Source organism: Pseudophryne corroboree, chromosome 3 (assembly GCF_028390025.1).
Source record: "Pseudophryne corroboree isolate aPseCor3 chromosome 3, aPseCor3.hap2, whole genome shotgun sequence".
Taxonomy (NCBI): Eukaryota; Metazoa; Chordata; class Amphibia; order Anura; family Myobatrachidae; genus Pseudophryne; species Pseudophryne corroboree.
In genome coordinates, this window is record NC_086446.1 from 343,894,306 (window position 1) to 343,905,865 (window position 11,560).

The window sequence follows — 11,560 nt, forward strand, 5'->3', positions numbered from 1 at the left end:
AGGGGAATTCGCAGGAGAATGACCCGGTAATTCAACCCGGGTTATAAGAAAGGTTATTCCTGGGTTGAATACCGGGTCAGTGGCACTGTAAACGGATTCCCGGGTCGATGCGACCCGGGACACGTTTACTACATAGGGAGAGGCAGTGTGGGGATGAGCTCATCTCCCAGCGCCGCCTCCGCCCCCGCCGCTATGGCAACCTGACCTGGCATATTGCCGGTTCGGAAAGCCAGCGCTTTGGCTCCAATACCAGATCCCACCCGGGAAGGAGCCGTTTCCAATTCCTGGTTGGGATCCGGCATTGGAGATGTGAAAGGGGCTTTAGTTTATTAACTGTCAGATAAGAGGATGCAGGGTAACACAGGGTTCATGCAGGCATGTGCATACAGTGGTAAGAGACAGATTCGGCCAGGAGTTAAAGAGTTAATGCAGGTGGTGTGCATGGATGGAATAGCACACACTGGTGTATATATACAGTGGTGACTCAGTGGGGTTTGTAGTGGCTCTGCTGTGTAGCACAACCTGCGGTGTAACACAGAGGCTCAGGGGCCCGTCCTCTTCCTATGGAGGATAGAGTATAAGCGCGGATAGACTGCACATGCACAGTAGCACACATGGGATTTGGTTGGAGGTCGTGGCAGTGGTGCGATTTCGATGGTATGTAACTGTAGGGAGACAGCCCGGAGTGTTTCCCTTCTAATAATAATAATAATAATAATAATAATAATATTAAATCAAAGCAGGCTCAAAATAAAGAGACATTGGGGGTCATTCCGAGTTGTTCGCTCGCAAGCTGCTTTTAGCAGCTTTGCACACGCTAAGCCGCCGCCTACTGGGAGTGAATCTTAGCTTATCAAAATTGCGAACAAAAGATTTGCAATATTGCGAAAAGACTTCTCTGTGCAGTTTCTGAGTAGCTCGAGACTTACTCTGCCAGTGCGATCAGTTCAGTGCTTGTCGTTCCTGGTTTGACGTTACAAACACACCCAGCGTTCGCCCAGACACTCCTCCATTTCTCCAGCCACTCCCGCGTTTTTCCCAGAAACTGTAGCGTTTTTTCACACACTCCCATAAAACGGCCAGTTTCCGCCCAGAAACACCCACTTCCTGTCAATCACATTACGATCACCAGAACGAAGAAAAAACCTCGTAATGCCGTGAGTAAAATACCTACCTGCATAGCAAATTTACTTGGCGCAGTCGCACTGCGGACATTGCGCATGCGCATTAGCGACTAATCGCTCCGTTGCGAGAAAAAAATAACGAGCGAACAACTCGGAATGACCCCCATTGTGTACTATTCATAAATACATGTAAAAGGTTAAGTACCATAACAGAATTTAAGATGTGTGAGACTGTGGGCCTGATTCTGAGATGGACGAATCAGCGATGTCGGACACAGTGGACCGTGGAGTGATGGTTTTCACCTGCGCAGATATGTGGTTCTAACACGCTCCTGTAAAACTAAAACATTTACATATGTACTGTATAGGCGATTGTTATCAGTTGTTCTTTCATATAAACAACTTGCACAGTTGCTTTAGTGGCCTTTTAAATTTACTTGAATGATAAAACATAATAATTTCTATCCCTGCTCTTTTAGGTATTATAGTAGTAAAAAAATATATACATTTCCTATAAACTTATGCAGTAAAAACCATCTGTGTGAACAGTCTACACAGTTACTTGGATAAACTTTCTGTATTTTTTCGCAGGGGTATCTGTAACTTTAATTTATCTTGACCAGGTTTAAATTTTCTGGAGTTGAATTATGTTGCTGATATATACAGGGATTAAACACAGAACTAGAAAGAGGCCAAGCCATTAAATACTGGATTATAACTGTTTTTTCTTTCTTGTATGTGGGAAGGTCACAGTTTAAAAATGAGCATTTACTTCAAATAGGTGAATTTTTCTACTCCTTAAACTTGTGTATTTCATGTTCTGTCATACAAATCTGACAGTTATAAATGTTTTATATAATTTATTTTATTAATCCCAAAACATTTTTCATGAAAAAAAAAAACACTAATCATGTGCAATGCTGTTATGTTGTTTTGCATTATTATGTTCTCACGGGATTGATTTACTGGCATTCGGGATGCTGGCGGTCAGAATACTGACCATGGCATCCCAAGGTTGAGAATCCCAACAGGGGGAAGGTAAATATACTTACTTTTCGCCAATGGCCCCCTAACCCTCCCTTTCAGCAGCCTAAACCTAACCCCCCCCTTCCCCCACGCAGCCTAGCCCTCCCCAGTGGTGCCTAAACCTAACTCGCACCCCCCACAGCATAACCCTAACCCTCCTCGGGGGTGCTTCAACCTAGCCTCTCCTTCCCCGCAGACTAAACCGAAACACCCCTCCCCACTACGTGGCTTACCTCTCAGACAGGCTGGCACACGCTTGTTCGAGATCCCGTTCATATGAGACCCCCTTGTTATGCTATAATCTCATTGTTCCTCATTATGGGGGTAATTCCAAGTTGATCGCAGCAGGACATTTTTTTAGCAGTTGGGCAAAACCATGTGCACTGCAGGGGAGGCAGATATAACATGTGCAGAGATAGATAGATTTGGGTGTGGTGAGTTCAATCTGCAATCTAAATTGCAGTGTAAATATAAAGCAGCCAGTATTTACCCTGCATAGAAACAAAATAACCCACCCAAATCTAACTCTCTCTGTACATGTAATATCTGTCCTCCCCTGCAGTGCACATGGTTTTGCCCAACTGCTAAAAAAATATCCTGCTGCGATCAACTTGGAATTACCCCCTATGTTAAGTTGTTATTATATTGGTTGTTTCCTATACTGATATGTTGTTCATATTTGCTATGTTTTTGATTGCTCCTCCTTATGTTACTCTTTTGCAGCTCTTTATAATACGGCTGATGAAAGAGTGATTACTATGCCAATTTTCATATCATATATTGTGTAACTTCATCCTGCTCATGGCCAGAAAAGTGGGCATAAGTTTCTGCACATTGATGCAGAATTTATTGATTCTGCCACACATAGGCGGATCCAAGCAGGGTAACTCGGGTCCGTGCCCCCTTCCCCCCTGTCATTTCTGACTTCTTCTTTTTTCAAAAGTAGAACAGCAGCAGCACTGTTGCCATTTCTGCTGCGGGGTACACTGGGCTCCACAAGGATTGGACAATGGGGTGTAGAATAGGATCTTGATACGAGGCACCAACAGGCTCAAAGCTTTGACTGTTCCCAGAATGCACAGCGCCGCCTCCTATATCACCCCGCCTCCAAGCACAGGAGCTCAGTTTTGTAAGTTGGTGCTGCAGTAAGCAGGCACTGAACAGAGGGGCTGCTCCAAGCAGCCCTAAGAAAAGCTTTTTATGAGGTAAAAAATGAATACTTCAAGGGCAGCAGCTGTGGTAAATGTCTTGTGACATTCACTGCTGCAGCTCCAGCTCTCCCCAGCGGCGCTGTACACTCCCGAGCCCTGGTTGCCGGGTACCTACAGCGGAGGCTCCGGTTTTCTTCACGTTAGACACACACGGCTGGGGCTCTCCAGGATCGCGTGGCCACGCTTTGGGAGGTGGTATGTGGGTCCCGCTTGCGAGACCTGGTCTTCATCGTGATCCGGTGCGGTCAGTGGGAGGCGGGCCGCGCGCGCTGGCGGTGGACACTGTGGCAGTACAGGCGATCCCACTAGATCACCAGGGCATGGGCGCAGGTCAGGTTTTCTCTCTAAACCATTTCTTATATCGCTCACAGTACCCGGTGGTTTTGCCAGCAGAGAGGATAAGGCTTAGACCTGAAGCCCCTCCCCCAGCCCCAGGGCGCCATTTCTAGCAAGTGTTCCCGCCTTGGAGCTGCATATCTGTCTTTTCCTTACTCCCTGTCAGTGCGGCGCCATTATCCCTCAGCTCACTGTTCCTGGGACTGCTTGGGCAAATCCTCCTATGTAAAGCCGCCTGGTTGTCAGCGCTATGCCTTTACATGACACTTAAGTATTCTACCTGCCTTTTTAGACAGTGATAGTTAAGAAAGAGTGCACTTAGTTAGGGTTTTATAGTACAATTACCCTGTGATATACATCCAGTTCTTACTGTGTACTGTTATATCTATTGTTATTTAGTTGTGTAAGCTAGTCCAGTGCAACATTATTGTCAGTAATAACCTCTGCATTGTACAAACTGTGACTTTCTGTGTGTGCATTTGATAGCTGAGTGGTGTCCATTTCGTGTCTTTCACTCAACCTGCTATCCCTATATTCCATAACCTGAGGGGGCTTGGTGCGTCAGGTGTTATCTAATATAGGATTTTCACAAAGATATACTGTATTACGTATTTTTCTCTGTGATTTAGTCACCATATCCAGTGCTGTAACTAGACATTTTAGCGCTGTGTGCAAGATAGGGCATCAGCGCCCCCCCCCCACCTTATGCAAAACAGGTGCAGTGCACGCTGTAGGCGCGCAAAAAATATATAGGGGCGTGGCTTCATGGGGAAGGAGCGTGGCCACACAATAATACCAATTCATATTACATATTATAGTAGTCTCCATCATTCAAATTACGCTGCTCAGTAGCGCCACTACACCAGGTAGAGCCCCTTTTACACATTACGGCAGACAGCGCCCCCTTTTTACACATTACGGCAGACAGTGTCCCCCTTTTTACACATTACGGCAGACAGCGTCCACCTTTTTACACATTATGGCAGACAGCGTCCCCCTTTTTACACATTACGGCAGACAGTGTCCCCCTTTTTACACATTACGGCAGACAGCGTCCACCTTTTTACACATTACGGCAGACAGCGTCCCCCTTTTTACACATTACGGTAGACAGCATCCACCTTTTTATACATTACGGCAGACAGCGTCCCCCCTTTTTACACATTACGGCAGACAGCGTCCACTTTTTACACATTACGGCAGACAGCGTCCCCTTTTTACACATTACAGCAGACAGCGTCCCCTTTTTTACACATTACGGCAGACAGCGTCCCCTTTTTACACATTACGGCAGACAGCGTCCACTTTTTACACATTACGGCAGACTGCGTCCCCCTTTTTACAAATTGTGTCTTCCGGGAACACGTTAATAAGGTTCTATGCCTTCGATACTGCCGCTTCCCAGGATGCTTCCTTTGGACGCCGGGTTCTTGTGCCCGCTACAGTGCGACCCCTCCCATAAGGAACTGCTTTAGGACATCCCCATTGTCCAATCCTTGTGGAGCCCAGTGTACTCCGCAGCAGAAAACGAGTTTTATGGTAAGAACTTACCTTTGTTAAAACTCTTTCTGCGAGGTACACTGGGCTCCACAAGGCGCCCACCCTGACGCACTTAGCTTCTTTGGGTTGGTATGGCATTAGCCGCTGACACTTCTCTTGTCGTGAGAGTGTGGTGTATGTAGCTACTAACCGTTGTCGTCTCTTTTCCTGCTACTGCATTGGACTGGTTAACTAAAAACTGAGCTCCTGTGCTGGGAGGCGGGGTGATATAGGAGGCGGCGCTGTGCATTCTGGGAACGGTCAAAGCTTTGAGCCTGTTGGTGCCTCAGATTAAGATCCTATTCTACACCCCATTGTCCAATCCTTGTGGAGCCCAGTGTACCTCGCAGAAAGAGTTTTAACAAAGGTAAGTTCTTACCATAAAACTCGTTTTCCGTCAGTCAGATTTGATAAAAGAGCTGTCAGGCACTAGGACACACCGCGGCTCTAGCAGCAAGTCCGTGTGGTAACCAATGGGGAGGCTAGAGCTGCAGCTCCAGCCTCCCCCTGCTCACACTGCAACCTACCTCCCCCACTGCCAGCCAGCCATAGTCCAGCCCAGGCGCGGGGTTCAAATGCCAGCACAGAGTAAGACTGTTACTTATGACGGCACAGAAGGCTTCATTAGCCCTCACTGCACCACAGTTTCCCAGCGCTTCCTCCTTCACTTCCTTTACCACCATGCTAGGTGCAGTCAAACTCAGCCTCAGCTTTGAGAAGGCGGCCCGTGTGATTGTGATAGGGCTGTCCTGCAGATGTCTTATGCTGCTTGTTGGAGATCCATCTGGCTGCTTCTGCTAATCAAAGATGGGCAGTTCGTGTCCTGCAGTCTGAGTCTTAGTGCAATGCCCAAAACAAGGTATGCTGCACTTGCCAACACCAACTAAAACTATAATAATTATATTGTGCTGGGGTGCCTTCCAGGATCCCATAACTAATGGAACAGGTGACCAACATTTCAAGGCCCAATCAGCCTTTTCATCAGGGTGAAACATTGGCAACAAACCAGGATGCACTCCTGCAGCCAGTCATTATCTGATGGCGTATTCTGTGAGGCCACACCCCTTATGATACCACACCCCTTATCTGGGAGCACGCGTGCCTTAGGTGCATGTAAATATAACTTACCGTTCCCCTATCATGGTGCCCCCCCTTTAATTTTCTTCTGGATCCGCCCCTGCTGCCACACTTCTTGTGTCTGGGCAGGCAGGACAAGGGCTTTGTAACGTAGGTTGAATACAGTAAGCAGATGTTTGCACTGTTGTAATCCATGCAGACACAGATGTGTTTACGTCCGAGAAATCATAATTTGTGATTGGTCAGCGGCAGGAGCAAATAGCAGATGATTATGACAATTGCCAGCACTAGTAAAACTGCTTGTGATTGGCTGATTGCAAAAGCACTACTGATGCTAATTGTTTATTTCTTCATTGCTCAGCCATATATTATGCTTTTTTTGTGTGTGTTTAAGCAAAAATAGGATTTTAATTACCTACCGGTAAATCCTTTTCTCGTAGTTCGTAGCGGATACTGGGGTTCCATTTAGCACCATGGGGTATAGACAGGTCCACTAGGAGCCATGGGCACTTTAAGAATTTGACAGTGTGGGCTGGCTCCTCCCTCTATGCCCCTCCTACCAGACTCAGTTTAGAAAATGTGCCCGGAGGAGACGGTCATGCTCCTGAAAAATGTTCTGCATTTATTTTATATGTTTGTTATTTTCAGGCAGGGCTGGATGGCACCAGCCTGCCTGCTTCGTGGGACTTGGGGGGGAACATCCCAAGCTCTTGAAGGGTTAATGGTTCCGTTCCCCGCTGACAGGACACTGAGCTCCTAAGGGAACTATTTGCAAGCCCCACCACACCGAGCGTACAGTCCCGCAGCATGCCGCTACCCCTAACAGAGCCAGAAGAATGAAGAGTGGTGAGTACTAAGCCGGCGTACCGGTTAGCGGAGCGCCGGCCATTATGGCGGCATGAGGGTACGAAGATGCACGGCTTCTAACCGGGGTGAAATGTCCAAACACAGTACACAACTGCGTCTCAGTACACTGGTAAAAACAGCAGTATCCTCTAGGACGTAAGAGAAACTTTATTTTCCTTTTTTTATGTTAACTGTTTGCAGGAGATACAATACCATACATCATTAGCAACAATTGGCAACATCAAAATGAAAGAAACAAGACCAAATACTGTAAGTGAAGGACTAGTGATGTCCACCAAGCATATTACAAGATAAAGTTTAAAACATTGGGGTACAAAGAAACCAAGGAAATAACAGAAAGCGGGAAAAAGGGCAGAGACAGAGAGTTGACTACACGGCAGGATATGAGAGTGATCTAAATGGTTATATATGAATGGTGAGGAAGATCAGCAAGGAATTCTAGGCGTATACAAAGGAATATCATTCATTTAGGATAATCAGCACTTGGGGAAGAGTGCATGACAGAGTGGTCGATGCACTAATGGGGTCATTCCGAGTTGATTGCTGGCTAGCAACTTTTTGCAGAGCTGCGATCAGGTTAAATCTCGGCAAAACTGCGCATGCATATGCACTGCAATGCACAGGCACGTCGTACGGGTACTAAGAGGATCGGTGCTGGGCAATGGATTTAACAAAGAATCCATTCGCACAGCCGATCGCAAGGTGATTGACAGAAAGAGGGCGTTTGTGGGTGTCAACTGACTGTTTTCTGGAAGTGTTTGGAAAAATGCAGGCGTGTCCAAGCGTTTGAGGGCGGGTGTCTGACGTCAATTCCGGGACCAAAAAGACTGAAGTGATCGCAGCGGATGAGTAAGTCCAGAGCTACTCAGAAACTACAAAAAACTTTTTTGTGCCGTCGGCTGCAAAAGCGTTTGCACACTTGCAAAGCGAAAATACACTCCCCCCATAGGCGGTTACAATCTGATTGCAGCACAGCAAAAAGTTGCTAGTGAGCGATCACCTCGGAATGACCCCCTAAGTCTTTGAGAGAGATAAAGTGGCCGGAGATAAAGTTCCAGCCAATCAGCGCCTGTTATTTTTCAAACACAGCCTGTAACATGGCAGTTAGGAGTTGATTGGCTGGTATTTTATCTCTGTCTACCTTATCTCTCTCCAAGGCTTAGCACAGAGATTAGATCCCATAGTTTATGTAGCAATCTTACACCTTAAATTCCAACCATCCCAACCAGGCAGGGCCGTAACTAGGTGTGTGCGGAAGGGGCACCGCACATAGCGATGCAGGGTAGGGGGCGCTGTTGGCAGCTCTTCTCAATTACCTGTTTTAATGACTTTCACTTGCTGCTTCCCCCCTTTTTGAAGCCCAGCATCTCCTGACCGTCTCTGTCTCCTACCCCCACCATTTCTGTCGCTAATACTTATACAACATTCATGAACTCCACTAAAGATTTCTTCTGAGTAGGGTGTTTGATTAGAATTCAACACGTTATAGGTTTGAATCCTGGGTATGGCAGTATATTGAAATATGTCATGTAATAGAGGGTATTGTAACTGAATAACAACGAGCTCTCAAGTAAGTGCATGAATGTGGTAAAAAGAGGATTTGTGTCCAAATCCATTTTCTTGCAGTGGTCTATAAACGTGTTTGTATTATATTACACTATTACACTAATAAAAACGTGGGAAGGAGTATCATAGCATAGGCTTTATCAGGGATCAATCTTGTCATGCTCCTTACCCACGAGGCATGCACCTTATGTCCCTATTGGAAAAATGGGGGGTGGGGGGGCACCAATTCTCTCTCTGGCACAGGGCACTAAAAAGTCTAGTTACGGCTCTGCAACCAGGTTGCACAATATGCTGTGAATTTGTCTGCACCTGAAAGAATGAGACCTTCCATAGTCATATAGTAACCAATCAAGAGTACCACAGCACCCATTAAAAGTGGTGGTGGGGGAGTGAATATTACCAATGTAAAGGAATTAGCACCATTGCTGCATTACTAAGGTGACATAATAAGAGGGTTTTTTTTATAGGCACTGGTCAGGATCTTGGATTTAGAAAGGAGCCAAAATTCAGGGCCTTTCCGGCACGGTATTGTGTATTATAATTTTAGAGGTCCTAATAACATCTCTCCAAAAGGTAAAAATGACCAGACACTGGTGCTCAGGGGCGGATTGTCCATAGGAATCACCAGGAAGATTCCTGGTAGGCTGACGTGTCTGTGGGGCCTGTTTTATGTGTTATCATGTGGCCTCTCCCCCCACATGACAGGCAGCCCACCACACTCAGGGGGTCATTCCGACCCAATCGCTCGCTGCAGTTTGTTGCAGCGCAGCGATCGGGTCAGAACTGCGCATGCACCGGCGCCGCAGTGCGCCGGTGCATGGCAGCTGTCGTTACCTAGCGATCGCCTCTGAGACCGAGGCAGTCGCTAGGCGGGAGGGGGCTGAATGGCGGCGTTAAGCCGCCGTTTAGGGGGAGTGGTCCGGCCAACGCAGGCGTGGCCAGACGGTTGGGGGGGGGGCGACGAGCAACTCCCGGCCAGCCGCAGGAGCTGCGCTGGCCGGGAGTTACTCCTCAAATACATTGGCATCGCCACTGTGCGATGCGTTTGTATTTGTGCGGGGGGGGGGGGGGGGGCGGACTGACATGCGGGGCGGACTAGCCCTGTGCTGGGCGTCCCCCCGCATGTCAGGGAACATGATCGTAGCTGTGCTAAATTTAGCACAGCTATGATCAACTCGGAATGACCCCCTCAGTACAACGCAGTGTCCCCATTCAGCCTGTTATTCCATCTCTGCAGTACAGCAACTCTGCCATCCTGTGATGCTGCCATGGCTGCACAGTACGTTGTACCTCTTGTGCTGCCCATGTTGGGACACTTCTACAAAATTTGACAGGGCCACTATTAGTTCCCAATCCGCCCCTGCTGGTGCTTGATGTACAGGATACATTTTGTGAGGAAGCGAAGGATGCCTATACCACTTTGTCAAGATCGAGGGGATAATTCAGTAAGGATAGCAAATTCTGTTAATCAGCAGAATTTGCTATCCCTTGGATCACATGCTGGGGGCTGCCCATTGCTGGGCAAGGCCGCCCAGCATGCTGACCAGCGCCTCCCCCCCTTGATGAAGCAGAAATTCCGAGCGCCTCGCAATTTGTGCTTCATTGTAAAAAATCTTGATGCCACCTGCCGGCGCAGCTTAGCTTAGACCCGGCACCATCTTACCCATCGGGGCTGCGTGTGATGTCACGTGATCACGACCACAACATGCCCCCGTTCGCACTGCACCGCCCACCACTCATGTCGCCCCGCCCCCGCAAAGCTCCGTCTCCACCCTGGAAACTAAACCCCCCCCCCACGACTGCCTCTGCCTGATTGACAGGAAGAGGCGATAGCTTTTTCTGCGCCCCCCCCCCCCCCCCCCCCGCAGATAGTGCTGGCGCATGCGCAGGATGGGCGCTGCGCATGCTGCTCATGAGTCACTGATGACAACTCTCACTATGCCCCCTTGTGGGAACCCTGACAGGAGAAAGAGACAGTGGCACATGATCTGTGGGTTACAGGGTCGTCTTATCTGTTCTGTTGTGCACTCATCCATGTCATTCTGTTGCTGCTGCTGGTCAGCTGTTAGGGTAAGAACTGTTCTTAGTAATCTTTCTTTAGTATGACACATTTGTTTAATTAGAATATCTGATGTGTCACATACCACTTGTCATTGGCCCTCATTCCGAGTTGTTCGCTCGCTAGCTGCTTTTAGCAGCATTGCACACGCTAAGCCGCCGCCCTCTGGGAGTGTATCTTAGCTTAGCAGAATTGCGAACGAAAGATTAGCAGAATTGCGAATAGAAATTTCTTAGCAGTTTCCGAGTAGTTCGAGACTTACTCCTACATTGCGATCAGTTCAGTCAGTTTCGTTCCTGGTTTGACGTCACAAACACACCCAGCGTTCGCCCAGACACTCCCCCGTCTCTTCAGACACTCCCGCGTTTTTCCCAGAAACGCCAGCGTTTTTTCGCACACTCCCAGAAAACGGCCAGTTTCCGCCCAGAAACACCCACTTCTTGTCAATCACACTACGATCACCAGAACGATGAAAAATCCTTGTTATGCCGTGAGTAAAATACCTAACTTTTGTGTAAAATAACTAAGCGCATGCGCTCTGCGACTAATCGCAGTATAGCGAAAATCGGCAACGAGCGAACAACTCGGAATGACCCCCATAGTGTGTTTATCCTTCTACCCTGGGAGTCCATGAGAAGGAACTGTATCAAGCCTTTCACGTTTCTTCCGTCATTGGCCTTTGCCACCTCTGCTCACGCCCATGAAGTCACGCCCCTGTTTTAGATATGCTGTTTCTTGCTCACAGCGCTAAAATG